This window comes from Scyliorhinus canicula, chromosome 18 (assembly GCF_902713615.1).
Source record: "Scyliorhinus canicula chromosome 18, sScyCan1.1, whole genome shotgun sequence".
Taxonomy (NCBI): domain Eukaryota; kingdom Metazoa; phylum Chordata; class Chondrichthyes; order Carcharhiniformes; family Scyliorhinidae; genus Scyliorhinus; species Scyliorhinus canicula.
This window is the reverse complement of record NC_052163.1, coordinates 91,458,213-91,484,573: the sequence shown is the minus strand read 5'-3', so window position 1 is coordinate 91,484,573 and position 26,361 is coordinate 91,458,213. Positions and strand designations below refer to the sequence as shown.

General features: G+C 46.2%; 1 protein-coding gene across 3 annotated transcripts in view; it reads left to right on the top strand.

The window, feature by feature from the left end:
• sema6bb (sema domain, transmembrane domain (TM), and cytoplasmic domain, (semaphorin) 6Bb) overlaps positions 1 to 26,361 on the top strand; it is a 708,346-nt gene that overhangs the window by 571,253 nt on the left and 110,732 nt on the right. The gene's annotated exons all lie outside the window — the stretch shown is intronic.

Here is a 26,361-nt window from a genome sequence, read left to right as displayed (position 1 = left end):
CGAGTAAACTACGAAATAATTTATATAAGTGATAATAGCTCTGGTGAAAAAGCAGCATTGACTCTGCCTAAATAAAACTCGTCCATTTATACAGACAAAACATTGACCAGACTTCACCTGGAATTCAAAGTGTGGTTACAATTTTGTGAAGATATATTACTGCCCTTGAAGGGGTACAGAGAAGAACAAATAAAGTGATTGAGAGAATAAGGAATTGCTGTAAGAGCAAGGTTAAGGGGTCTGTTTTCTTTGAACATGATACTTTGGAGTGACCGATCAGACTTTTTAAAGGTTACGAACGAAGCAGGTAAAAAGCGATTGAAGCAAATGGTTCACTGTGGTGTAACGGATTCAAATAGCACAGGACACCTGGTACAAGTTAGTAGGTGTGAAATAAGGAGGGGGGGACAGAAATGTAATAGATTCAGAGATTCGGGTTACTCTGGGAGACTATTGAAGGAAGCAGTAAAAATGGATCTAAAGGGAAATATATGTGTCTGTGCTTTGAGAGGGGATTAAGTGATGTGCTGATAAACCAGAGGTTTGTGAGGTAAAGATCATCCTATGGGCAGTTAAGAATTAACCACACCACTGTGGGTCTATAATCACATGAATCCAGAGAAGATATAGATGTCAAAATTCTTTCCCTAAAAGGGCATTAGAGAACCAGGTGGGTTTTTACAACCAGTGATGATAATTTCATGGTCACATTACTGAGACTAGCTTTATACTCCATTTTTAAAAATTAATTGAATTTAAATTCCGCCAGCTGCTCATGATGGGATTTGAAATTGTGTTCCCTGGGCCTTAGGCCTGTGGATTACGTCCAGTGATGTTACCACTAAACCACCACCTTCACCATTTGGGGAGGGTCTCACTTGAGGACACAGGGGATACTGAACACATGCATAAGTTTTTCTTTAAGGAGCCCAGAAGAGTACGTTTGTCTAGTCCCGGATCTGCTTCCTGTGCAGGAAAACTAACAAGGCCATGGTTAAAATTGAGGGGAAGCCTGGTGACCTAATCCAATCCCAATCTGCATATTTAAAGACAGGCCCCATCACTTTTGGAGGATATGAATGCCCGCTGCTTGGAATAGAGGGTGGAATTGATGTAGGACATGGGGTGGTTAAGTCAGTCTGCTACTTTCACTGGACAATTGAGGTTTAAATCACCACTTCATTGTCAATATTGAGCACTCTCAGGTCAGATAGAGGTTAGATACAATGTAAAGCCATTAAACTCTAATAGGTGACTCATCCTCTATCTCTTAGTGTGATGTCTCCCACATGCAGCCATTCCATGTGACTGCTGACCTTCTTGGACAAGTATGAAAGCAGCTTTGTTCTATAAGTCTGCCCCACTAAAAACTGGATTGAAACATCAAACCTAATTTGCACGGATAGCAGATAGAGGCTCCTTGCATTAATCCCTGCCCACAGGCAGACTGGACAACATTCAGACTTGGTTGATCAATGGAAAGTAACAATTGTATTTGATACAAGTGCCAGGCAATGACCATCTCCAATAAGAGAGTGAGTAAGTGAGTAACCACCTCCCCAAACAATTCAAAGACGTTCCATCATTGACTTCCCTATCCTGGGGAACCACCCCACTCCCCTCAATGATCAGCCACATAAAACCTTCAGCTGAAAGAGAAGGGGTGAGGTTCCTTCCAACATCCGCTGCAGCATATTTTCCAGCCATGGAGGCAGCCTGCCAGTGGCTGGCAATGGGATCTTCCTGTCCCGCCAATGTCTCTGGGGCTTTGTGTGCTCCGTACTCTCCCCTGCTGGGGAGCGTGCCATAGGAGGAGGAGGGTCACCATCGGCGGGACCGAAAGATCCCACCGGTGGGAAGGGGTTGGAAAATTTCAACCAAATTTAAAGGTTGGATATTCTGCAGCAAGTGACTCATCTCTTAAATCCCCAAAGCTTGCCCACCATTTCCAAGGCACAAGTCAGGAATGTGATGGAATACCCTCCACTTGCCTGGGTCAGCTCCAACATCACTCAAGAAGCTCAGCACTATCCAGGACAAAGCAGTCAACTTGATTGACACCCTATCCACCACTGATGCTCACAGTGGCAGCAGTGTGTATCACTGCAGGAATTCACCAAGGTTTCTTCAACAACGCCGTCCAGTCTGGCGACCTCTACCACCCAGAAGGACAAGGGCAGCAGACACATAATAACATCACAATCCGAAAGTTCCCTTCAAGCCACACACCATCTTGACTTGGAAATATAGCGCCATTCCTTCATCATCGCTGGATCAAAATCCTGGAACTTCCACATGAAGAACATCTGTTGCATCTGTTCAAGGAAGTGTCTCAGGACCACCTTCTTGAGAGAAATTAAGGATGGGCAATGAATGATGGCCTTGCCAGCAATGCCTACATCTCATGAAAGAAGAAAAAAAAGTGTAGTCTGGAATTGAACTCGGATCATCGAGCTGAAAGATTATGTTCAACTCGATATGCAACCCAGTTCTTCCTTCCTATTGCTTTTAACAAAAGGAACCAGAAAACAACACAACATCTGAAATTGGGTATGGCTGGAGAATGGTACATGGTAGAACACAGTTCTGGCAGCTAATCTCACTAAAGTAGTTTGGGTGTTATTTTGGACTGGTTTTTTTTTGATTCTCTGTTGTATTGCCTACTGAGCCAGTCAACGACAAATGAACGAGATTAAGCTACGTGTTTAAAATCAGATGTTCATTCCTGTAAACAAGGAATTTTCAAAATGGGTTTGTGCAAAAATATAACATCTCTAGGTCAAATCAATGACTGTCAACGATGAATATGCTCGACAGATGAAACTAAATGAACTGAATCAAAGAAATAATGACTGCAAAATGACTACCATGGTCTGCACATTGTTCCCCAGTCATTCATATGTCAAAATAAGTCTTTTATTTCTGTAACAGTCCATTTTGAAAATCGATTTGAAAATGGGAATAAATTGCATGTTTAAATCCGCAGTGAATGCAGGGTCAGTATCTTTGATTTTGTTGACAGCTTTGTGTGATCCAGTTTCTTCTCAAAGTGCGGATAATAGGAAAAGTGGAGCTTTGTAGCGAAAAAAATGGTATTCAGCAAGGATCGTCTTTGGGAGTAGTATTGTTCATGATTCAGCATTATTCATTGTTTAAAATGAAATGAAAATGAAATGAAAATCGCTTATTGTCACGAGTAGGCTTCAATGAAGTTACTGTGAAAAGCGCCTAGTCGCCACATTCCGGCGCCTGTCCGGGGAGGCTGGTACGGGAATCGAACCGTGCTGCTGGCCTGCTTGGTCTGCTTTTAAAAGCCAGCGATTTAGCTCAGTGAGCTAAACCAGCTCCTTTTTATATGAATGATTTGGACTTGGGAACAAGTAACTCCGAATCAAAACTGGCAGACAATGCCAAGCGGGAGCGGGGGGGGGGAAATGCAGTTGGGACATGTAAAAGCTGCAGATTGTAAAATGCAATGAAAAGGCATTAGAAATGTGCAAACGAGGCTTCTGGACTCCATTTAAAAATAAATGTGAGGCAATGCACCTTGGGTGGGGAAATGAGAACAATGGGCGCGATTCTCTGGCCTCATTGCGCTTGAGCAAGAGCGGACGAGGCCGGTGAATATATTAGAGCTGAATCTCAGAGTGGCGAGTGCTGACCTCTCACCACAGTCTTGAACACACCCATGAACTTAAATAGATAAATTAACAAATAGACCAATTTTAAAAATTGATTGCCCCTTAAAGGGCTTTTGTATCTATTTATATTTTTTTGTGTATACTGATAAAAATAAATTAATTAACAAATTAAGCAGATTGATGGCCCCTTAAAGAGCATTGTAGCAAAATCAGAATCATAAAGGAATCTTCTGAATCAAACGAAAATGTAAGTTTGGGGGCTAATAATGCACCTATCTGCCACGGTGCCCATTGGTCATGGACCTCAAGCTTACCAGTAGACATTCGTGCCCCCTCTCTTGGCAATCAGCCGCCAATGTAGCCACGGAAGATCAGTTGGGCCGGAAAAGTCATTTGACCGGCCACTGCCTTAACCAAGCCCAAGAGCAATATACACAGAGGTCCTCCTTCCTGCCAGCCCTCCTCCATACAGGTAGCCAAAATTCAAGAACTTGGAGCTGCCGTGCAGCACCTTCAAAAAAAATAGAAGTGGGCTGCAAACGTGTGCACCCTGTGTAAGCATGAAACACAGAGGGCGCGATCAAATGGCCATGCTGCGCTGGAAAAGCAGCTCACCACTGCGCAGCATGGCCGATAAAAGGTGGGAGACCCCGATCCCGGGATCTACCCAGCTCGTAACGTCTCGTGAGATAGCTTTTTGGCAAATCTTTACATTAGAGCGAGACAGCTAGTCTCAGATTCCCGAGGTACCTGATCCTTTGGGATGCATCCCCATTGCCTCAGAGACCTTGGGTAAGTGCCATTCAGCACTTGTTTCCACAATTCCAGGTGGAACGGCACTTGTGGGGGTCTCCTTGGGGATCGTAGCTCCTCAGCTGCATGCCCTTTGGGCAGGATGGTGCCCTGGCACTGCTTGTGCCAACTGGGAACCCTGGCAGTGCCAGCCTCGCACTGTCAGCTGGCATATGTACATGTGTGTGTGTGTGTGTGATTGGGCTGGGGGAACTGTGCGAGGCTGCTGGGACCAAGGTCTGGGGGGGGGGGGGGGGGGGGGGGTGCCGGAATCACTTGGGGGGGGGGGGGGGGGGGGGGTTGCCGGGATCACTTTGGGGGCCTCAGAGACCGGGACACATTTAAAAATGATGACCCAATCCCTCTCTACACAGGAGAGTTTGGAGAGCAGAGCTCTCCACTGTATAAAACAGAACTATGTGTGGCCTTGGCTGCATGTTCCCCGTTCAGGCTCCTCATATAATGCAAGTCACGTTGAGTAGCCAAGTATTTCTCGGCACTGTGAGCGCCAGGAAACACGTGGCTAAACACGCTCGCTATGGGACTTTGTTCCCTTTTGGCCGAATCGTGCCCACTCTCTCACATAATGTTCTTTTGATTGAAGAAAATAAAGAAGGCTAATTAACAAATTAAGCAATTAAATGCGTGTGACAGCCCTTTAAATGGGTACTAAAGAGTTTACAGGAAACTTGAACCAAATCAAAATATCATTTTGGGAGGGGGGGTAATGATGTACTACATCCCCTGTGGTGCCCACCAGTCATGGAAGGCCTTATACGAAGCAGCGGACACAGTGTGCTCACTTTCTAGGGGCACCCAGCCTTGAACGTTGTCACGGAAGCAAGGAAGACAGTCAGGCTGGACAACCCCCTCGACCGCCCATTGCCTGAACCTGTTAATGGCCACCTTGGCCAGACCCAGGTTGACAAGGAGGTCCTTCCCCCTGCCTGCTCCCCTCCACACTGGCTGTATTTCAGGCCGAGGCTCCTGATCTTGGGCTAAAGCTAGAGGGACAGCCCCTTCAAAAAATCCAAAAAGGGGCCTCATCCAGGTACAATTTGTGGGAGCATGGAACGCAAAGGCTCATTTTATACTGCTTTGGTTGAAACTAATTAACTAGAGGAAAAGCTAATTAATAAATTACATTAAAGTGATAGCTCTTTAAAGGGACGCAGACTCTCTTTTTGAGCATACCAATAATTAACACATGAAGTAATCAAACAAATTGATGTTTCTTGAAGGGACAGTGTAACGAAAGATAAACATTCAAAGAAAACCTATCAAAAATGACATTGTGAGAACTGATGTAACATTCCAGCCCCTGCGATGCGCACCAGTCACAAAAGTCTCTCTTTATTTGAGTACGAGTAACACAAATGTAACAAATTAACACATCAACCCATTGAGAAAAAGCCAATCAACCAAACGACAGCCCCTGAGGGGCACTGAAACTAACGGAAAAAAACATTTGAAGGAATCTTATTAAATTAAAATGTCATTTTGGGGGCCAAATCTCACTTTATATACTTTTGAAAAAAACAAACCATCATAAAAAAATAAACAAATTAAAGCAGGATGGCAGCCCCTGGCAGCTCACTATATACTCTTTGAGTTGATCAATTAATCAAATAGCTAATTTTTTTTTAAAAGCCCATTTAGGCAATAAACCAAGTGAGAAGCACTATAATGAAGAAAAATAATTAAAGGAACCATTACCAAATTAAACAGCACATCATTTTGTTGGGTGAGAAAGCAGTCCAGCCCACGGGTGCTGACTGATCATGGAGTCTCACTTTATAAGTGCTCTAAGTACTTAATTAAACAATGCCCTACATCTATGCATCTTAACAATGTCATTAACACACCATGAACACCACCCACCGTCCTTGATTGGTTGGGTGACTCGGAAACAGGAGTTAATGCCGTGGCTTAGTTAAAGGGCTGCAGCAAATTTCCCTGAAGAGATCAGCATATTTCTGACCACTACAGGTCCCGTCATTTCAGCAGCGGATAGATTTTTTAAATTCCACTTGTAGGAGAATTCAGAACAAAGGGTCATAAACAAAAGACAATTCCTAATAAGTCCATTGGAGAAATCTCTTTGCTCATGAGTGGTTAGAACGTGGACCTCACTGCCATACGGAGTGGTGGAGACAGATAGCTTAACAGCTTTCAGAAAGAAATAGATGAGTGCATACGGGAAAAAGACGTGGTAAGATATACTGATTGGCTGAGAAGAGGTAAATGGAATGGGCCCATGTGAAGCATAAACACCAGCACAGACTAGTTAGGCAAAATGGTCAGTTTCTGTACATTTTACACAATTCTGTGTCAGTAATGCCAACTGGCAGGGACAATGCCAGGGTGCCAAGTTGGCACTGCCAAGGTGCCAAGCAAGCATTTTCTGTGCTTCATCAGGGCGGGGGGTGCCCTGCATGCATGTCGAGATAGATGCCGGGGAGGGAGGGGCGGGGGGTGCTGGGACCCTCCCGGGCTAGGGGGCCCTACTGGGCTAGAGGAGAGGTCGGGCCCTCGGAGAGTGGGCCTCATTACACTGGAGAGTTCCAGCGAGTGGAGCTCCCCACTGTCAAAAACGGGGCTATTTACTTTACATAGAATTTACAGCGCAGAAGGAGGCCATTCAGCCCATCGAGTCTGCACCGGCTCTTGGAAAGAGCACCCTACCCAAGGTCAACACCTCCACCCTATCCCCATAACCCAGTAACCCCACCCAACACTAAGGGCAATTTTGGACACTAAGGGCAATTTATCCTGGCCAATCCACCTAACCTGCACATCTTTGGACTGTGGGAGGAAACCGGAGCACCCGGAGGAAACCCACACACACACGGGGAGGATGTGCAGACTCCACACAGACAGTGACCCAAGCCGGAATCGAACCTGGGACCCTGGAGCTGTGAAGCGATTGTGCTATCCACAATGCTACCATGCTGCCCAGCTGTGTGCTGCCTCATCTGCATGTTCCCTTTTCAGGCCCCTTACACAACATGAGTCACGTTGAATAGCCATGTGTTTCTTTTTGGTTATATTTACCTTTCAGGATTGTAAAGTAAATATTAGTAAATATGGGTGCAAGACTGGTAGACAACAACAATGGTTTTGTCCTGTTTGTCCTCCACACGCAGTCTTGCTGCTATTCTGAAATGTGCCCCGAGAAGTTAGCAAACTTTAGAAAAACAAGAACTCCGGGTGCTCCGGTTTCCTCCCATGGTTCAAAGATGTGTAGGTTAGGTGGATTGGCCGTGCTCAAATTGCCACTTAATGTCCAGGGATGCGCAGGTTCGATGAGGTTACGAGGATAGAGTGGGGAAGTGGACCAAGATAGGGTACAGTTTCAGCAGCTCAGTGCAGACTCAATGGGCTGAATGGCCTCTTTCTGCGCTGTAGAGAATCTATGACTTCTTCTATGACTAGTTAAAGACGGCCAATGAACAACTCGCACATAGCTATTTGAGCGTGTATTTGCCTAGGTAGTACCTTGTTAGCCGCTAAGATATGGGAAAGAAGATTTGTAGAAGCGTGGAAAGAATTCTTCTCGGTCACTGTCCTATCGAAGCCCACTTGTGACAATAAGCTATTATTATTATTGTCTCACTGCTAACTCTACTTCAGAATTTTCTACACGAGGTCAACTTATCTGCTGCTTTAAGTATATTTGTTTCCTTCAGCTTTTTATCTAACCCCCTCTCAGATATTTTGGTTTAACTGACTTCAGGAGCCATATGTAATATATTCTATATAATCATACCCTTTTGCATGGGAAATGTTTCACGAAACGTCCCTGTTTATGTGCGTGCAAGGAGAAAAGTTCTTTTGGCTGCCATTTTGATTGGCAACCTGCAACCAGCCAGCACCAAAACTAGCCACGTCGCATGTTCCCTTGGTTGGTAACTCTTAGAAGGTTAGAATCATGGACCAAAACACACCAAAATTTTGATTCTTGGTGATGCATTTTTGGAAATACTATCCTATGGATGAATTATTAAATTGACATTCCAACTCCATGTTGGGTGAAGGCTAAAGCTCCTTCACTATGTAGTGATCTCATATTATGTGTTCCATTGGGACTCCGCGATTAAACTTCCATAACCTGGGAACTATTAGTATTTTTACATTTATGAGTGGAAAATGATGTGTTATTTTAAAGGTTCACGCTTGCCAATTGTCCGGCAAACATTTAATTTGTTGCTTCTAGAAAAATAGCCCAAAGGGCAAATTAAATCCTTGATGAAAATTGTCCATGGTCATGCATTTATTGAAAACAATTAACATTGTGATAAGGCTCAACAAGCTCCACTTACAATGGTGTTCAGTTTTAATTAACATGATCTGGCTATATACCTTCAAGTGATAGGGGCGTCTAAGGGGAATATATTTTTTTGAAAGTGGTCTTACAATCTCTGTCTAAAAAAATGATTTGTTTAAATATTGCTTGTCATTTTTCAAGGAGACTAACACCTTTGCCGATGGAACCTTTTTGGTTCCGCCTTCTCCCAAACTGTCCTCACTGGCTGGAATATGCTGCCTGAGGCCCAGGGAGAGCCCCGCCCATTTTAATAGACTCTGTCAAATCCTACGAAAGCGGAGAAAAATAATTGCCTTTTTCTCATCCTTTCTTCTCTGCCACTCCATCTCCCCACCCCCCCCCCCCCCCCCCCCCGGACTCCAGGCATGACCAGACATTAAATCTGTTAGTTCCCTGGGCAATCCTCCAAAGTTGATTTTTTGGGTCAGTTGGTGCAGGTACTTGGTTGATCCTCTTCAAGGTACCCCGCGGCCAAGACAGAAACCGCACCCCTCCCCCCCCCCTCCCCACCCCCCTCCCACCAGCAGCACAACTATCAGCAAACTATGCCGATGTTGGACGCTTTCCGTGCCCCCTCTCTCTCCTTCAGCAGCCACGATGCCGGTTTCACACTTTTTAAAGGCACAAGTGAACCACACCGTTGGGAACTCAGCCCATCGGAGGCGGAGAATCGCGGAGGCCCCAGAGAATAACGGGTCGGGCCCGCTAATGACATGCAAACTGTGTTTACTGTACGTGCGTACCGGAACGCATTGATGCCGCCGTCGAGGAGAATTGCAATTTGGCGTCAAATCGGAGCCTGCCGCAATATTGCCGTCGGAACCTATTTTCCGCCCAATCGCCTTTCCCGATTTCGGCATTGGCCAAAGGAGAATCCTGCCCCTGATTCTTGATGCAGAGCAAGGCCAACAGAGCGGGTTCAATTCCCGTACTGGCTGAGGTTATTCATCAAGGCCCCACTTTCTCAAACTTGCCCCTCGCCTGGGGTGTGGTGATCCTCAGGTTAAATCACCGCCTGTTAGCTCTCCCCCTCAAAGGGGAAAGCAGCCTATGGTCATCTGGGACTATGGCGACTTTACTTTACCACTGTTGGTAGTAGTTGCCTGAGGAAACAATATCTGCAGCAAGATTCAATGTCTTCTTGATACACAGGTGAGAGACAGCAGAAAGACATAGTCCTGGCTTCTGAGAATGTTTCTCTAATGACTGTGGCAATTTTATTCTAATGACTATGGCAATTCTACAGCCAGTGCATGCTTGATGAGTACTGACTTTCAGAGATTTTGACCACATGGAGTATAAAATTAATTTGGCTTGCAATGAAATGTCTTAACTCAGAGCAAGGTAGAATTTCATTAAAACAGAATGATATTGATTTCCAGCCTGCTATATGGAACGGATCTTTGAAACCTCAAAAGGGCCTTTGGTATAAACACTGGGAGTAAGTTCCCCCCTTTCGCACTAAGTTTTCATGTTTGGCAAAGTTAATCCAGCAAATTGTTCAAGTTTCAAATATCATGACTTAATATTAGAAGTTGGGAGTAATAAAGGGAATAAGGTTGACAAGAGAGATTTGGAATATGTTACCAGGCATTGTTAATAAAGCAACAGCATAAAACTATACAGAAGGCAACTCAGGGAATTCTTCTATTAATAAAGGGAGAGAATGCCTTTTTGCCCCTGAATGACTTACCTACATGATGAGACCACGTGGCTTTCAAATACATCTCTGAGATGGTTGTGTGAAGTTTAACAGAGTGAAGGGTTTGTAGTGTTTTATTAACGGGCAGATTAGTGGGATTGAAATAAAGAATTTACTGTTGGGCATAATGACCTTTTCCTATCCCATTGTACCACCCAAATCGCGCACACACTTTGAGATCCTATCGACAAAAATGTGTTTGACCCCATTTCCCTGTACCAACTGAAAACTGACGCTATTCCTGACATGTCTTCCATTATAGAGTCATTGAACTTTAAAGCACAAAAGGAGGCCCTTCGGCCCATCATGTCTGTCAAACTATACACAAATATCTACGTTCCACTTTTGAATGTGTTCTTAGCAGAAGGAAGAAGAATATATTGTTAAAAGATTTTAATGATACCTTGTAACTTCCACTTTATGATTTCAAGTATTGATTTTAAAAAAAAAAGTTATTTATTGGTCTCCCCCTCCATTAGATTATGGTTCACTATCCACTTGAAGTGTACTTTTCACCTTTGACCAATGAAAGATTTGTTACTCCATGGGCAGGATTTTGGGGTGGGAACTCGAAGTGGAGGTCGTGACCCCACAATGTGTAGCAATCCATTAATTGCAATGATTTTCCCTGAATTAGTCAATTAATGACCAGCCATCCAGCTAACATCGAAACATAGAAAACAAAATCAGGAGTATGACTTCGATCCTTTGAACCTGCTCTGCCATTCAATATGATCATGGCTGATCCTCTATCTCAACTCCATACCCCCGTGCTCGCTCCATATCATTTGATGCCTTTAAAGCCTAGAAATCTATCTGTCCCCTTCTTTTGTATATTCAGTGACTTGGGCTCCACGGCCTTCTGTGGTAGGAAATGTCACAGGTTCACTCGCCTCTGAGTGACAAAGTTTCTCCACATCCTAGCCCTAAACTACCGAACACGGATCCTAAAACTGTGACCCCTTGTTCTAGATCCCACCCACCCCTCCCAGCCAGAGGAAACAACATCCCTGCATCCAGTCTGTACAGCCCTGTCAGAGGTTTATACGTTTCAGTGAGATCCCCTCTCATTCTGCTAAGCTCCAGTGAATATGGGCCCAGTCGACCCAATCTCTACTCTTATGACAATCCTGCCATCCCTGGAATCAGTCTGGTGACCCTTCACTGCACTCGCTCCAAGGCTGTTTAGCACAGGGCTAAATCGCTGGCTTTGAAAGTAGACCAAGGAGGCCAGCAGCACAGTTCGATTCCCGTAACAGCCTCCCCGAATAGGCGCCGGAATGTGGCGACTAGGGGCTTTTCACAGTAACTTCATTTGAAGTCTACTTGTGACAATAAGCGATTTTCATTTCATTTCATTTCGTCTTGTCTTAGATAAGGAAACCAATGTTCCAGGTGCGGTCGCACCAAGGCATTGTACAGCTGCAATAAAACATTCTTGCTCCTGTACTCAAATTGTTGTACGAAGGACAACATACCATTTGTCTTTTTAACTGCTTGCTGCACCTTCATGCTTGCTTTCATGGACCCCCCAGATCCATTTGTACATTAACATTTCCAAATCTGTCGCCATTTAAATAACATTCTGCCGTTCTATTTTTTTTCTACCAAAGTGGACAACTTCACTCTTACCAACATTGGACTGCATCTGCCATGTATTTGCCCGCTCACTCAACATGTCTAAATCACCTTGAAGCCACTTAACATCCTCCTCACCACTCACATTCCCACCAAGTTTTGTGTCGTCGGCAAACTTGGAAATGTTACATTGAGGTTGCCAGGTAGGCTTTTGACGCTGGAAAGCCAGTGGGAGGTTTTCCTGCATGGATAGAAGGGCACCAAGATGCCTTATGGGACAATGAGGTGTGGGTAAAAGTACATGGGTCGCCGTAGGGAATGTGGGGAACCATGGAGGTGAGTGGGGGGAATGGGTTGGCATAGGTTGGCATGTATGAGACAGAGGGCATACGTGGAGGTTTGATGGGTGTGAGCTGGAAGGTTATTGTTTGTTTTATTATTATTTTTGTAAATTTAAAGAGCGCCAGAGCACAGAAGTAGGCCTTCCATCCAGCCCACCTCCACACCTGGCAGCCTCTGCACTCGTTCAGGGGTTGGTTGGCTTGACCCCCATTTTAGCCCACCACTCTCTTCCTCCCTCTCCCCCCCCCCCCCCCCATCCCAACCTCACCCCTGGACTGAAAATCCGACCACTGGGCGGCCATCTTTAAAAGTCAGGCTCGCAGAGCCTTGAAATCTCCTAACTCTGCAAACCTGACCCAGGGACAAAATTCCAGATCTATGTTTCTCTCTCTACACAGGTGCTGCCTAAGCTGCAAACCGATGTGCCACTGTGCCGCCCCTATATATTATTTATTATTTATATGCATGGAATTTATTTAGAATTATATAGAAATTGCACTAGGAAAACAGGTCATTCGTCCCAACGCTGTTTATTCTCTGCAAAAAAAAAAGTGATCTTGATCCCCTATCTCCAATCTGTTCTCACCTACCTTTATTCCTTCAAATACCATCAGACTTGCTCTTTGCTTTGATTATTATCAATCCGCAGCTTTATAGCCCTCAGTGTAAAACATTTACATAATCTCCCATCCTGTCGCAAGAAGGTCAGGGGGCTCTTTCTAGCTTTCATCTGTGGCTCAGTCGATAGCACTCGTGCCTCTTGAGTCACAAGGTTCTGAATTTTAATCCCACTCCAGGGTTTGAGCATAAATAGTAAGGCTAACTAACACTCTGGAAGTTTGGAGATGCTGAGGACTATGTGCCATGGTGAGGGCAGGAGCATGGAATGTTTCCCACTGTTGTGGCCAGCAGGAAAACATGGCAAATCATCCAGGCCTGACTTCATCAATTATGCACCTGGGGGATTTATGCTGGGTTCAATGGCAGGGCAGGCCTGGATGGCAGGTTGGCAGGTAGTCTGTCTTCATGTCCAGGTGCCATATTGAAAAGGTGCCCAACATCACTGACCTATTTAAGAAAGAAGGTGGACCTCCTGAAAATTAAGATGGATCTCCAAGAACACTCTAAGGCAAGGAGATGGATCTCCTGAGAATGAAAGTGGATCTCCAGGGACATTCGAAGACTGGAAAATGGACTCCAGGACGTCTAAACTGAAAGGTTCACCTGTTGACGCTCCCCCCATCCACCATTCCAGGGTCCAGGGTTGCGGGTGGCCTCCATCCTGAACTCTGGAGAAGGCCCCAGACCTTGTTCAGGTGAACACAGACATCTGCACGCCACATTGTTCTGGATGTGTTTCACACTGGCATCGCAGACAATCTGGTATGGGAGCGGGTGGTCAGGCCTCCACGTGCATTCTATTAATAGGATGCAAATGAGGTTCACGCCGACCTTTGGTGGGTTTTCCAACCCGCCACGGTGGCCCACCAGCGGAAGCTCCCGATGTAAACTCACATCAGCGTCAAACCGATTTCTCCCATATTCTCCCACCATCGAACCTGCCAGCATGGGCTTGGCAGAATTCTGCCTGCTGTCGTTCAGATAAGACCTTGAACTAAGGGCCCCAACTTCCTACTCAGGTGGATATAAGAGATCCTTGAACAATGTTCTGAAAAAGAGCAGGGGGTTCTCCCCAGTGCCGTGGCCAGTATTTATCCCTCAATCCACATCACACAAAATAAAAACAAATTACCTGGTCATTATTGCATTGCTGTTAGTGGAATCTTGCTGGATGTGGGTTGACTGCGGTGCTTCCAGAAATAAAATTGTCACTACACTTTTCAAAAACTAATTAATTAGCTGTAAAATACTTTGGGTGGACCGGTGGTCCCAAAAAGCACTACATAAAGGCAATTCTGTTTTCTTTTTATCCCTCCCTCGACTAATATCATCATTAAGTAATCCATTAATCCAGCTGATTTGCATTTCACAGATCCTTGTTTTAAGTGACTGTCATGTTTGGCAATAATAAAAACAAGAAAGGAATCACAGAAAGCACCAGGGAAGTTTTACGCTAGAAAACGCATATTCGCATATTCTTTTTTCCTCCATTTACAGGTTGTGCTCTCGAATTTACCTTGAGCTCCTTCGCCCTGAAACTGTGAAGTGCCAACATATGTTGTAATTCTCCCAGCTGTGGTAATAATCCCAGTGTGCAGATCACTGAGCGTGCAAATTATTTATAAGGCTGGAAGAAAGAAGATCTCAGTTACGCAGCTTGTACAGTAATACTAGAAAAAGATATGCATGTCAACACAGACCTTGATGTCTAAATCTGCCAGAGATCCATGTTATTTTTAATACTCCATATTGCAACTTGCGGTTGAGTTTAGCTCGCAACTATTCCTTTCCAAAGTATGCAGCCATTATTCAGTATTATAACAGCCCTGTCAACATGGAGAGCCCAAGTTGCTCTCTAGTAACCCACTACATTTCTCAGTCTGACCATGGACTTTTCATATTGGCAGGTGGAGAACTGCGTCCTTGCCCTGCCTGACTGCATTCAGAACAAAAAGTGGGCCAGCAGTAGTTATTTATGTCTGCGGTTTTTATTGCTGCTACTTCTGAATGTGCAGTCAGTGTCTTTTCCAAGGTGGTTCTTAATTACTTTACAGTGGTGTGATTGAAGGCAACTATATGAAGGAGTTGTAACAGTTTGTTGTTTTACAGTGCTAGCTATGTTTTGAGATTCGCCAACACGAGTCCCTTCCCGAAGTGGACCTCGTGTCCCTCAAGATGGAGATCTTTCCAGCATCGACAGCAATCGCAAAGCCCAGGAATATCAACCAAGAGTCCTTACTCTGTACATCAGCTGCTGTCATCACTCATGTGCCACCGTATGATCTATCCCCATTACAGCAAAAGACAACATAAACACACTGACCACATCCAGACTTTGGACCAACAAATGGTTCTATGTGTAATGGCCTAAATTTTCATCCATCGGGCACGCGGTGGGGCTTGAAGCCGGCACGAAACACGCTTCCGGTGTGATCAGGCCCCGGAATATGATTTCACCCTGACTGGACGACTGACGGGCAGCTGGTGTGAAACGCACGCTGGGAAAGGGCTCAGCGCTGCCAGGGAGGGTGGGAAGAGGGCTGAGAAAAGAGAGGGTACGGCGGGGTGGTGTTTCTACTGTGCCCCGTTGAGGGGAACAGCTGCTTCGGAGCTGTATCAGGATGCTGCAGAACTGTAAAAAAAAAATTACGATGGACAAACTATGCAAAGAGTTTCTACAAGCAGCTCATTCAAGCAGTGAGCACAAAGGTCAGTCTGCTGACCCTGTTTTAATTTTATATCAGTCCGGACGGTTCATCCTGCCCTGGATCGAGGTTGCAGCACTAACGTAGAGGCCGCCTGGCCAGTCAGCCTGCCCGCCAAATGTAAAAGTAGATGGGCACATAAAATTGCACTCGTTAGGTCCCTTAATGGGCTCAATTTTCTGCTTGATTGTTAGTGGGCGCTGCGTCTCATGTGTGCCCGCCAACCAAAATATTGCACGAATGTACGGTGTGGTCGGGACACACGCCCAGCATTTTCTCCCGTGATTTCGCTTGCCCAAGCAATGTAAAATTCTGGCTGAGGTGTTAGATGAACAAAACGTTCACAGTTTCACATAGTGTAATTCATTTTCCCTTCACACTGCTTCTCTCACTTAACAAAGACTCATCGGGCGGGATTCTCCGTAGCCCAACCCCGAAACGTGTTCGTCGATCGGGCGGAGTATGGACTCCGACGCCGAAATCGGGCCGGCGCCGGTTTGACACCGGTCCACCATGCTCCGCTCCCTCTGAAATGGCAATCATCATGACGCCCTACATTGACCAGCCTACCCGCGATGCTCTGTCTCCGATGGGCCGAATTCCCGACAGCGCGGTGTTGTCCAAGCATTCCTTAACCCGGCATGCCGGCTGCGGACTGTGTCAAGCGCCGCCACACTCAGCCGGGATCCATGTCGCTGGCCGGAGGGGCTTCTGAGAGTGCTGGAAGGGCGGGTGGTGTTGGCCAGGGGGTGGGCTGTGGGGTCGTGGATGGCGGGTTGGGTCTGTGCACAACCGGTGCCATGTTGTACGGCGCGACCGCTGCAGGTCATCAGCCATGCGCATGCGTGTCACGGGACCCAGCTATTCTCCAGCTGTTTTCGAGGCGTGAATTTCAGTCGGCGCTGGTGCTAGCCCCTCACCAGTGCCGGAATCGGTGAAGGTTGCACACCAATTGTTTTGGTCGTAAAAGATCACACATGGTCTGCTGGCGCCGGCACTTTGCCGCTGTAACGGAAAATCCAGCCCATTGACCTCCCGAATGTAAGGAGCAATTCTCATCTCACTACTGGACTTATTTTTTAGCACAAATGGCGAAGACAAAAAGGCAAAAAGAAAAGCACTCCACACTTGCCACCTGAGGCTCACTCAGTGCAATTTTGTGCTTCAGTCTAGGGCCGCATGAAACAGGTGGGAACCTCATAAACATATTCGAATCATGGTCTCATGATGTGATTGGGACCTTAATCCAAGTGTAGCTGCTGTACCAGTGCACACAAAGCAACTAAACTAGTGGCCCTTAAAGGAATACAGAATGCGAAAAAGAGAAATTACAAGAAGCTTTTAACCAGTGTTGTTGAAATAGGATGAGCATGAATACTGTTTCAGGTGCGATAGAAATCTCTCATCAATGGCCTGATTCTCCATGTCTGACACCACTGCCAGATTACTTTCCCGACCCCCACCAGCCATCCCTTCAGTGATAAATTTCTGCTTCAATTTCATGGGGAAGCCACCCAATTTAGTCATCAGTATGGACAGCTCATCAGTCCGACTTGCAGGGAAACAGATCTGGCCCCAAGCTGATGCTATTGGCTTGGCGAACCAGGAGGACACATCACCCACTGCCCAGTTGATGATAATAATCACTTATTGTCACAAGTACATAGAACATAGAACAGTACAGCACAGAACAGGCCCTTCGGCCCTCGATGTTGTGCCGAGCAATGATCACCCTACTCAAGTCAACGTATCCACCCTATACCAGTAACCCAACAACCCCCCACCCCTCCCCAATTAACCTTCTTTTTTAGGACACTAAGGGCAATTTAGCATAGCCAATCCACCTAACCCGCACATCTTTGGACTGTGGGAGGAAACCGGAGCACCCGGAGGAAACCCACGCACACACGGGGAGGACGTGCAGACTCCGCACAGACAGTGACCCAGCCGGGAATCGAACCTGGGACCCTGGAGCTGTGAAGCATTTATGCTAACCACCATGCTACCGTGCTGCCCAAAGTAGGCTTCAATGAAGTTACTGTGAAAAGCCCCTAGTTGCCACATTCCAGCACTATTCGGGGAGGCCGGTATGGGAATTAAACCCGTGCTGCTGGCATTGTTATGCATTACAAGCCAGCTGTTTAGCCACTATGCTAAACCAGCCTGCACAGGATACCAAAATCATCATCATCATCCTCTCTCACCTTGTATCTGTTTCCTTTGACCTCAAGCCAGCCTGGCTTTGTTCATCACGCTGCTGCAGGACTTCAAAATCAGAAAACCTTGCCCACTGCTGAGTTTGATCGTCCCTCGTTATTATTGACTGCCTGTTTCCATTCCTGCACTGTGAAGCGGATGGATTTGTCAGATTAAGTCTCTTTGTGTCAAACTGTCAATTTACAGAGGGCTCCAGCTAAGTGCGAGCCTGCTCAATTTTGCTGTTGGTCTCAGCACCGTCTGCCAAACAAGTCTCTATCCAGCTTGATAGTTTGTCCCTCGGTTTGTTTAACCAATTAAGGGGCGTACAGCAGGCTGCTTGAATAAAATAACATCTTCAGCAGGTAAACCTCTTTGAGGGTTTGACTGGATAAATGTGAGAGTTGGCTTCCCGTGAATTAGGCGTCAAAGTCTTCAGATAAGAGGTGCAGGTTAGGGGGTCACGGGGAAAAGGGTGGGGGAGTGGGCCTGGCTGAGGATGGTTGAGTGCGGATGTGAAGGGTTAAGGACCTCCTTCTGCACCGTAGGTATTCTATAGACCATTTAGGAATGGGATGAGGAGTCATTTCTTCACTCATATGGTTGTGAATCTTTGGAATTCTCTACTCCCAGAGGGCTGTATTTGCTCAGTTGTTGAGTACATTCGAGATGGCTATTGATAGATTTTTGGACACTAAGCGAATCAAGTGATATGGGAATTGGAGGGAGAGTCGGTAGCCTTGAGGTGCTGAGTGGCCGCCCTTTCTTTCTGTGTCCTATGTTCTTAAACCGTTTGCCCATACAATGTAAAGTTTGTGAGATAATGGGGTGAATTTTCATACTACTGTAATAATGCTATTTGTATTGTAAATAATGCACCCATGTGATAAATTAACACTTCCAATCACTATTGTGTGGTCCAGAAAGAAACTACATGTGTGAATTAATGCCCAAAAAAGAGTCCCGTTTTGGGAGTGTAGAGCAGGGTCTGCCTCGGCTCGGGGACAATTTTTTTGGCCTTGGTTGGGAACACTCGATCTCAGCTCATCATTGCAGTGGCAATGCCAGGTTGGTACTGTCAGGGTGCTTGGGTGGCACTGCCATGGTGCCCCACTGGCAGTGCCATGGTGCCAATGGAAGTGCAGGGTACAACCCTGCTCAGATCCCGACCAACAAGGGGCTTCCGATGGCCTGGGAGTTACCCCAAGATGCCTGGTCCACGTTTAGGTGGACCGGTTAGAATACAAGACCAGGGATGTACTTCTGAGGCTGTATAAGGCTCTGGTCAGACCCCATTTGGAGTATTGTGAGCAGTTTTGGGCCCCGTATTTAAGGAAGGATGAGCTGGCCTTGGAAAGGGTCCAGAGGAGATTCACAAGGATGATCCCTGGAATGAAGAACTTGTTGTATGTGGAACGTTTGAAGACTCTGGGTCTGCATTCATTGGAGTTTCGACGGATGAGAGGGGACCTTATTGAAACTTACAAGATACTGCGAGGCCTGGATAGAGTGGACGTGGAGAGAATGTTTCCACTTGTAGGAAAATCTAGAACCAGAGGACACAATCTCAGACTAATGGGACCATTAAAACAGAGATGAGGAGGAATTTCTTCAGGCAGAGGGTGGTGAATCTGTGGAACCCTTTGCCACAGAAGGGCATGGAGGCCAAATCACTGAGTGTCTTTAAGACAGAGAAAAATAGGTTCTTGATTAATTAGGGGTTATGGGGTGAAGGCAGGAGAATGGGAATGAGAAAATATCAATGGGCCAAGTGGCCTATTTCTGCTTCTATGTCTTATGGTTCTAAACGGCACCATGGCAAGGTCTCCGAGGCACGGGTGTTTGTTCACGGGAGAATAGGACTCCGTCAAATTCAAGTGAGCGAGCAAAAGCGAGATCCAGATCGCGAGATCTCACGAGGTGTTCTGAGCGTCATAAATCTCACAAGATTTAACGGCCTCGTTGCATCACCACATCGGTCACGGCGATGCCATTCAATCTCCCTACGTTTTGTGAAATACCTGACGAACAGACTAATTCAAGCTTCCTGATCAAATCAACCTTGTTGTTCATTCTATAACAACAATAAAATGAATATTAGTTACAGAAATTCATCATTCATTAGCAGAGGGATTGAATTTAAGAGTCGTGAGGTGAGGATGCAGCCGTACAAAAGCTTGGTAAGGCCACATTTGAAGTACTGTATGGAGTTCTGGTCGCCTCATTTTACGAAGGATGTGGAAGCTTTGGAAAAGGTGCAAAGGAGATTTACCAGGATGTTGCCTGGAATGGAGAGTAGGTCGTACGAGGAAAGGTTGAGGGTGCTAGGCCTTTTCAGATTGGAACGGAGAAGGGTGAGGGGTGACTTGATAGAGGTTTATAAGATGATCAGGGGAATAGATAGAGTGGACAGTCAGAGACTTTTTCCCCGGGTGGAACAAACCATTACAAGGGGACATAAATTTAAGTTGAATGGTGGAAGATATAGGGGAGATGTCAGAGGTAGGTTCTTTACCCAGAGAGTAGTGGGGGCATGGAATGCACTGCCTGTGGAAGTAGTTGAGTTGGAAACATTAGGGACCTTCAAGCGGCTATTGGATAGGTACATGGATTACGGTAGAATGATGGGGTGTAGATTAATTTGTTCTTAATCTAGGACAAAAGTTCGGCACAACATCGTGGGCCGAAGGGCCTGTTCTGTGCTGTATTTTTCTATGTTCTATCTGCAAATTCCTTTTGGTCCAAGGAAAAGCAACTGAGTGGCCAAACTAAAAGAATGCCAGAAACACTCAGATGTAATGTCAACAACTGTGGAGAGAGAGAAAGAGACAAATTTGACATTTCAGGTCAACGTTAATTCTGAAACAATTAATTAATTCTGACCCCTATGCCCATCAGTTAAATACCAGCTGGCCTTGTATATGGCAACGAGAGTTAAACTACTATGCAAAGAATAATGAGGTCATGTGAAAACCTCACTATTAAAGTTCTTGTTTGGAACACAGTTTCAATAATCTGCCTCTTAAGCCAGAAAGGGGGAGATGATTCCTGATGTGATCCTGAATCTGTGTTCAATTCTCCTGTTAAAACCCTCCTTAAGACCAGAATCTCTTAAGCCAGAAAGTGGGAGATGATTCCTGATGTGATCCTGAATCTGTGTTCAATTCTCCTGTTAAAACCCTCCTTAAGACCAGAATCATTGACTAAACCTTTATTCACCTCCCCAAATTGCTCCTTCTTTGGCTTGATGTCAATTTCTGTGCTCTTATGATGGACTTTTGGGTGGTTGCCTACATTATAGATGCTGTATATATGCAAGCTGTTATTGCTGAATATGTCACCCTCAGCAATGACATTACTTGGGAAAGATATGATAAATAGCCTCAATGTCGCTGGGTTAGACAAAGAAAAATCAGTCCAGTGTCCTGTATTTAATCACTGTCCATTGATTCCTGCTGAAGAGTGTGATTCAATAGTTGTTGAGTGATATCACAAGTTTAATGCATTCCACAAGGACATCACTGTTCACGTATGAAGAACAGGCAGTCAGGTAAAATAGCCAGGTGGCGATGGTTAATGTCCTCAGGCAAGAAGGAAAGAAACCTTAATGGGAACCAGAGGGAATACAATTCAAGATAGTCCAGCAAGAACCGCAGCATAGCCGTCACGACCTCCCTTCAGGCTCTTAGAGTCAAACCAAAATTTTAAAAAAGCAATGTAGCTGATGTTCTTTTTTTTAAATGCATTTTATTACAAACTTATCAAAACAGGTTACAGCAAATAAACACCCCGGGAAACATACTTCCCAGCAATCAACTATACAGTCTGTACAGATTTTTTCCCTTTTTCACACCCCACCCCCGCGATGAACAGCTCCTTAAACACGGTCACAAGCATCTCCCACCTTTTCTCAAACTCCCCTGCTGAGCCCCTTAACTCATACTTTATCTTCTCCACCCGCAGGAAGTCGTACAGGTCACCCACCCAAGTCGCTACCCCCGGTCCAGTAATATTTTCTGCCATGCAATCAGAGAGCGAAGGCCACAACATCGGCCTTCTTCCTCTCCATGAGCTCCGGATTCTCTGAAACCCCAAATATCGGCACCAAAGGGTCCGGGTCCACCTCCTCTTCCACTATCCTGGCTAAGACCGCGAACACTCCCGCCCAGAATCTTCCCAACTTTTCTCAACCTCAAAGCATGTGCGCATGATTCGCTGGACCCCGCCCGCACCTCTCACACTCATCTGAAAATGGGGCTGTTTAGCTCACAGGGCTAATCGCTGGCTTTGAAAGCAGACCAAGGCAAGCCAGCAGCACGGTTCGATTCCCGTAACAGCCTCCCCGAACAGGCGCCGGAATGTGGCGACTAGGGGCTTTTCACAGTAACTTCATTTGAAACCTACTCGTGACAATAAGCGATTTTCATTTCAAAATGGCATGAACTGAAAATCGCTTATTGTCACAACTAGGCTTCAAATGAAGTTACTGTGAAAAGCCCCAAGTCGCCACATTCCGGCGCCTGTTCGGGGAGGCTGGTACGGGAATTTAACCATGCTGCTGGCCTGCCTTCGTCTGCTTTAAAAGCCAGCTATTTAGCCCAGTGTGCTAAACCAGCCCCTGCTACCCCACTGAAAGAACCCACTCATTCTCACCCGAGTCATATGCAACCTGTGCACCACCTTAAAGGGTATCAGGCTTATCCTTGCACAAGAAGAGATACTTCTGGCGTCAAAACCGGCGAGAGCCCTACAGTGGCCCGGCGGGAGGAACATAGGCCTCCCCCGGAATTAGCCCACCCACCGATCAGTAGGCCCCGATCGCGGGCCTGGCCACCGTGGAGGCCCTCCCCCCGCCCCGGAGTCGGATCTCTCCCCCGACCCTGGCCCCCCACCAGGACGGCCCCCACAGCCAGAACTCCGAGGTCCCACCAAGTAGGACCATACGTAACCCACATTGGCGAGACTCAGTGGAACTCGGTGGGCACTCAACCCATCGAGCGCGGAGAATCGCCGGGGTGGGTGCACTTTCAACAGCCCCCAACCGGCGCTGTGGTGACCCCGCGGGCACGATTGGTGCCGATTCCCCAGTCGCCGGAGAATCAGCGGCCTGGCATCGGAGTGGCGTGCCGCGATTCTCATGCCCCCCTCCCCCCGCCGATTCTACGACACGGCACGGGATCAGAGAATCCCGGCCATTGTTTTCCCTACGCAGTGCCTCACTCCATACTCCCCAATTGATCTCCCTTCCCAACTCCACTTCCCATTTCTCCTTGATCTTCACCACCCGCATCCACACACACACAGTTGGCATGGCAGAGCTGCAAGGTCATTGGCCGTCCAGAGTCCCACAGCTAGCATTGCTGCACCTTCTTCTAAGGCCCCCAGTAACTCAGTGCACCAGCCTCTGCAATGGGTGTTTTCATCGTACAACAGTTCTTCAATTTTGATTCCTAAAGCATAACCTTTACTCATTTTGGAGAAACCAGTAAAGTGAGGTTAAAGGTAGCAAAGGAATGTAAGGAATATATTGAAAAAGAGAAGAATGAGACCTTCGGGAGCCTGTTTCACCACTCAGTAAGATCATGGCTCATCTAATTCTGTCCTTAACTCCACATTCCTGCCGACCCCACATAAAAGATTTGTTGGAAGTTCAGAAAACCTGCATGTAATATCTAAGAATGTGAGGTGACCCTAGAACTATTACTACAGGTGCTTCCAATATATTTCCATTTAATACACAACGGACTTTAGATGGCACGCATGTTGATGAAGCATTTGAGCTAACAGGGCCAGTATGTTGGCAGGTCATTTGAATTGTGTCTTCTCTCCGTAAGCAATTTCTGTGCTGGGTAAGTAACGGCACTCTGACCCTGAATACATTCATCTGCAGACACTGCACTTCTTGCTGGAAATAGGCCTTTAAAGTCTATTCTCTGTCAATTATATGCTGACCTCCTAAGTTATGCACAGCAACTGAGGTTAGGGAGGTTACGAGGAAGTGAGGTCAATGGCTTTTGCCATTCTCGTTCCTACATCACAGCTTTATATGTTACATTGAATCTCTGTGCAGCACAGAAATAGAAATTCAGCTCAACTGGTCTATGTTCGCTTTTAAGCCCTAAAACAGCTCCCTCTAACCCCCTCTTCATCTCAACCTATCGCCGTACTCAGCTATTTCTTTTTTTCCCATGCGTTCATCTATATTTCCTTTAAACGCATCCATATTGCAACTAATTTAATATGAATCATTTAATATTCTTGTATCTGGTAGGAGTGCTTTTATTTCTTCACTTCTCTCCAGCTTTAAAACCCAAGTTTGCAGTTACCAAGCAATTATTTCCTGATTCACCTCATTCTTCTCTTTTTCAACGCACATGGTCTCCATCATTGTGGCAATCAATTTTTCACCTGAGAAGAGTTCTTAATTCCTCTTTCTTAAGCCCCAATGCTGAGCAAACTACATTTCAGCATATTTATCCATCCTAACATCTCCATGGTCAGTGCCGCTGCCTGCTATCCCCTGGCCAACTGGGCCCTCCGCAACCCAACCACAGCCATAGCCACTCATTGGGTGAGAGCTTCTGTCCGGGGATAATCCGGCTCCACCAATGGTGTCCCTCCCCCGCCCCAATATGGGTTCCCCAGAGGCGAGGGTGCAAACAGCGGGAAACCCAGTCCCACAACCAGCCAATGGTGAACCGCCTCCTTCACCATAAACCGCGCTGCGGGGGTGCGTGGAGCATCCTGCCATTAGGCCCCAGAAAGGATTTGACAACCTCAGTCTATATATTAAGCGGACCATTGGTGACTTGTGAGCATTGGCATTTCAGAGTACAAAGAAGAGGCCACTTAATTCTATTTGTGCTTATATCTTTGACTCCATCCATTTGAATATTTTGCATTTCATAGAGTTCATTGATGGATGAATCCAAGCTACGTTCATATTGTCATCATTCAATATATGCAAATCAATATGAATGTGGATTCAAGTGTTTTTTGCGAGTCCTGGGTCCCATGGATTTTTGTTTCATTCGCTCTTGGGATGTGGGTGTCGTTGGCTGGGCCAGCATTTGGGGCCCATCCCTCGCTTGCTAAACCATTTCAGTTGGGGGCATTTAAGTGTCAACCACATCGCTGTGTGGGCCTGGAGCAGACCCGGTAAGGGTGGCAGATTTCATAGAATCATAGAATTTACGGTGCAGAAGGAGGCCATTCCGGCCCACTTAGTCTGCACCGGCCCTCGGAAAGAGCACCCTACTCCCTATCCCCGTAACCCAGTAACCCAACTTAACCTTTTTTGGACACTAAGGGCAATTTAGCATGGTCAATCCACCTAACCTGCACATCTTTGAACTGTGGGAGGAAACCAGAGCACCCGGAGGAAACCCACGCAGACACAGGGAGGACATGCAGACTCCGCCCAGACAGTGACCCAAGCCAGGAATCGAACCTGGGACCCTGGCGTTGTGAAGCATCTGTGATAACCACTGTGCTACCATGCTGCACTGAAGGGTATTAGTGAACCAGATGGGCTTTTACGACAATTGGCAATGATAGCATGGTCATCCTTAGGCTTGTAATTTCAGATTTTTATTGAATTCAAATTTCACCATCTGCCATGGTGGGATTCGAACCCGAGCCCGAGAGCATTACTCTGGGTCTCTGGATTCCTCGTCCAGTGACAATGCCACTATGCCACTGCCTCCCCATAATACAGCTGTAAAGACAAAATTCTTGTACGCAACAAGATCTAGCTCTATCTACAAGCCCCACAGGTCAATTTTGGACGGTTCAAATGGATGTCTGTTACTTGGAGGATGATTTATTAATCAAACATTGGCCATTACTTAAGATTGACTGGTGTCCATTAAAGGTAGTTCAGTGTCTACGTGCGCAGTCTCATGAAAATAGGTTTCTCACGCCACCACTGGCCATAGACCTTGCTGTAACTAATTGGTTGATACATTCGTATTGCTAAATGCCCTGAAATACAACAGTCAATTCGTGGGCAGCACGGCCGCATAGTGGTTAGCACAGTTGCTTCACAGCTCCAGGGTCCCAGGTTCGATTCCCGGCTTGGGTCACTGTCTGTGTGGAGTCTGCACGTTCTCCCCGTGTCTGCGTGGGCTTCCTCCGGGTGCCCCGGTTTCCTCTCACAATCCAAAGATGTGCAGGTCAAGTGGATTGGCCATGCTAAATTACCCTTAGAGTCCAAAAAGGTTAAGTGGGGTTACGGTGATAGGTTGGAGGTGTGGGCTCGAGTGGGGTGCTCTTTCCAAGAGCCGGTGCAGACTCAATGGGCCAAACGGCCTCCTTCTGCACTGTAAATTCTATGATTATATGAAATATTCACTGAAACAATGTCTAAATTTCCAGACAAGACTGGACTAGAGTTGATTGATTATCTAAAACAATGACTGTATTCTCATAGTCAAGGCATTTTTAATTTCACTCTTT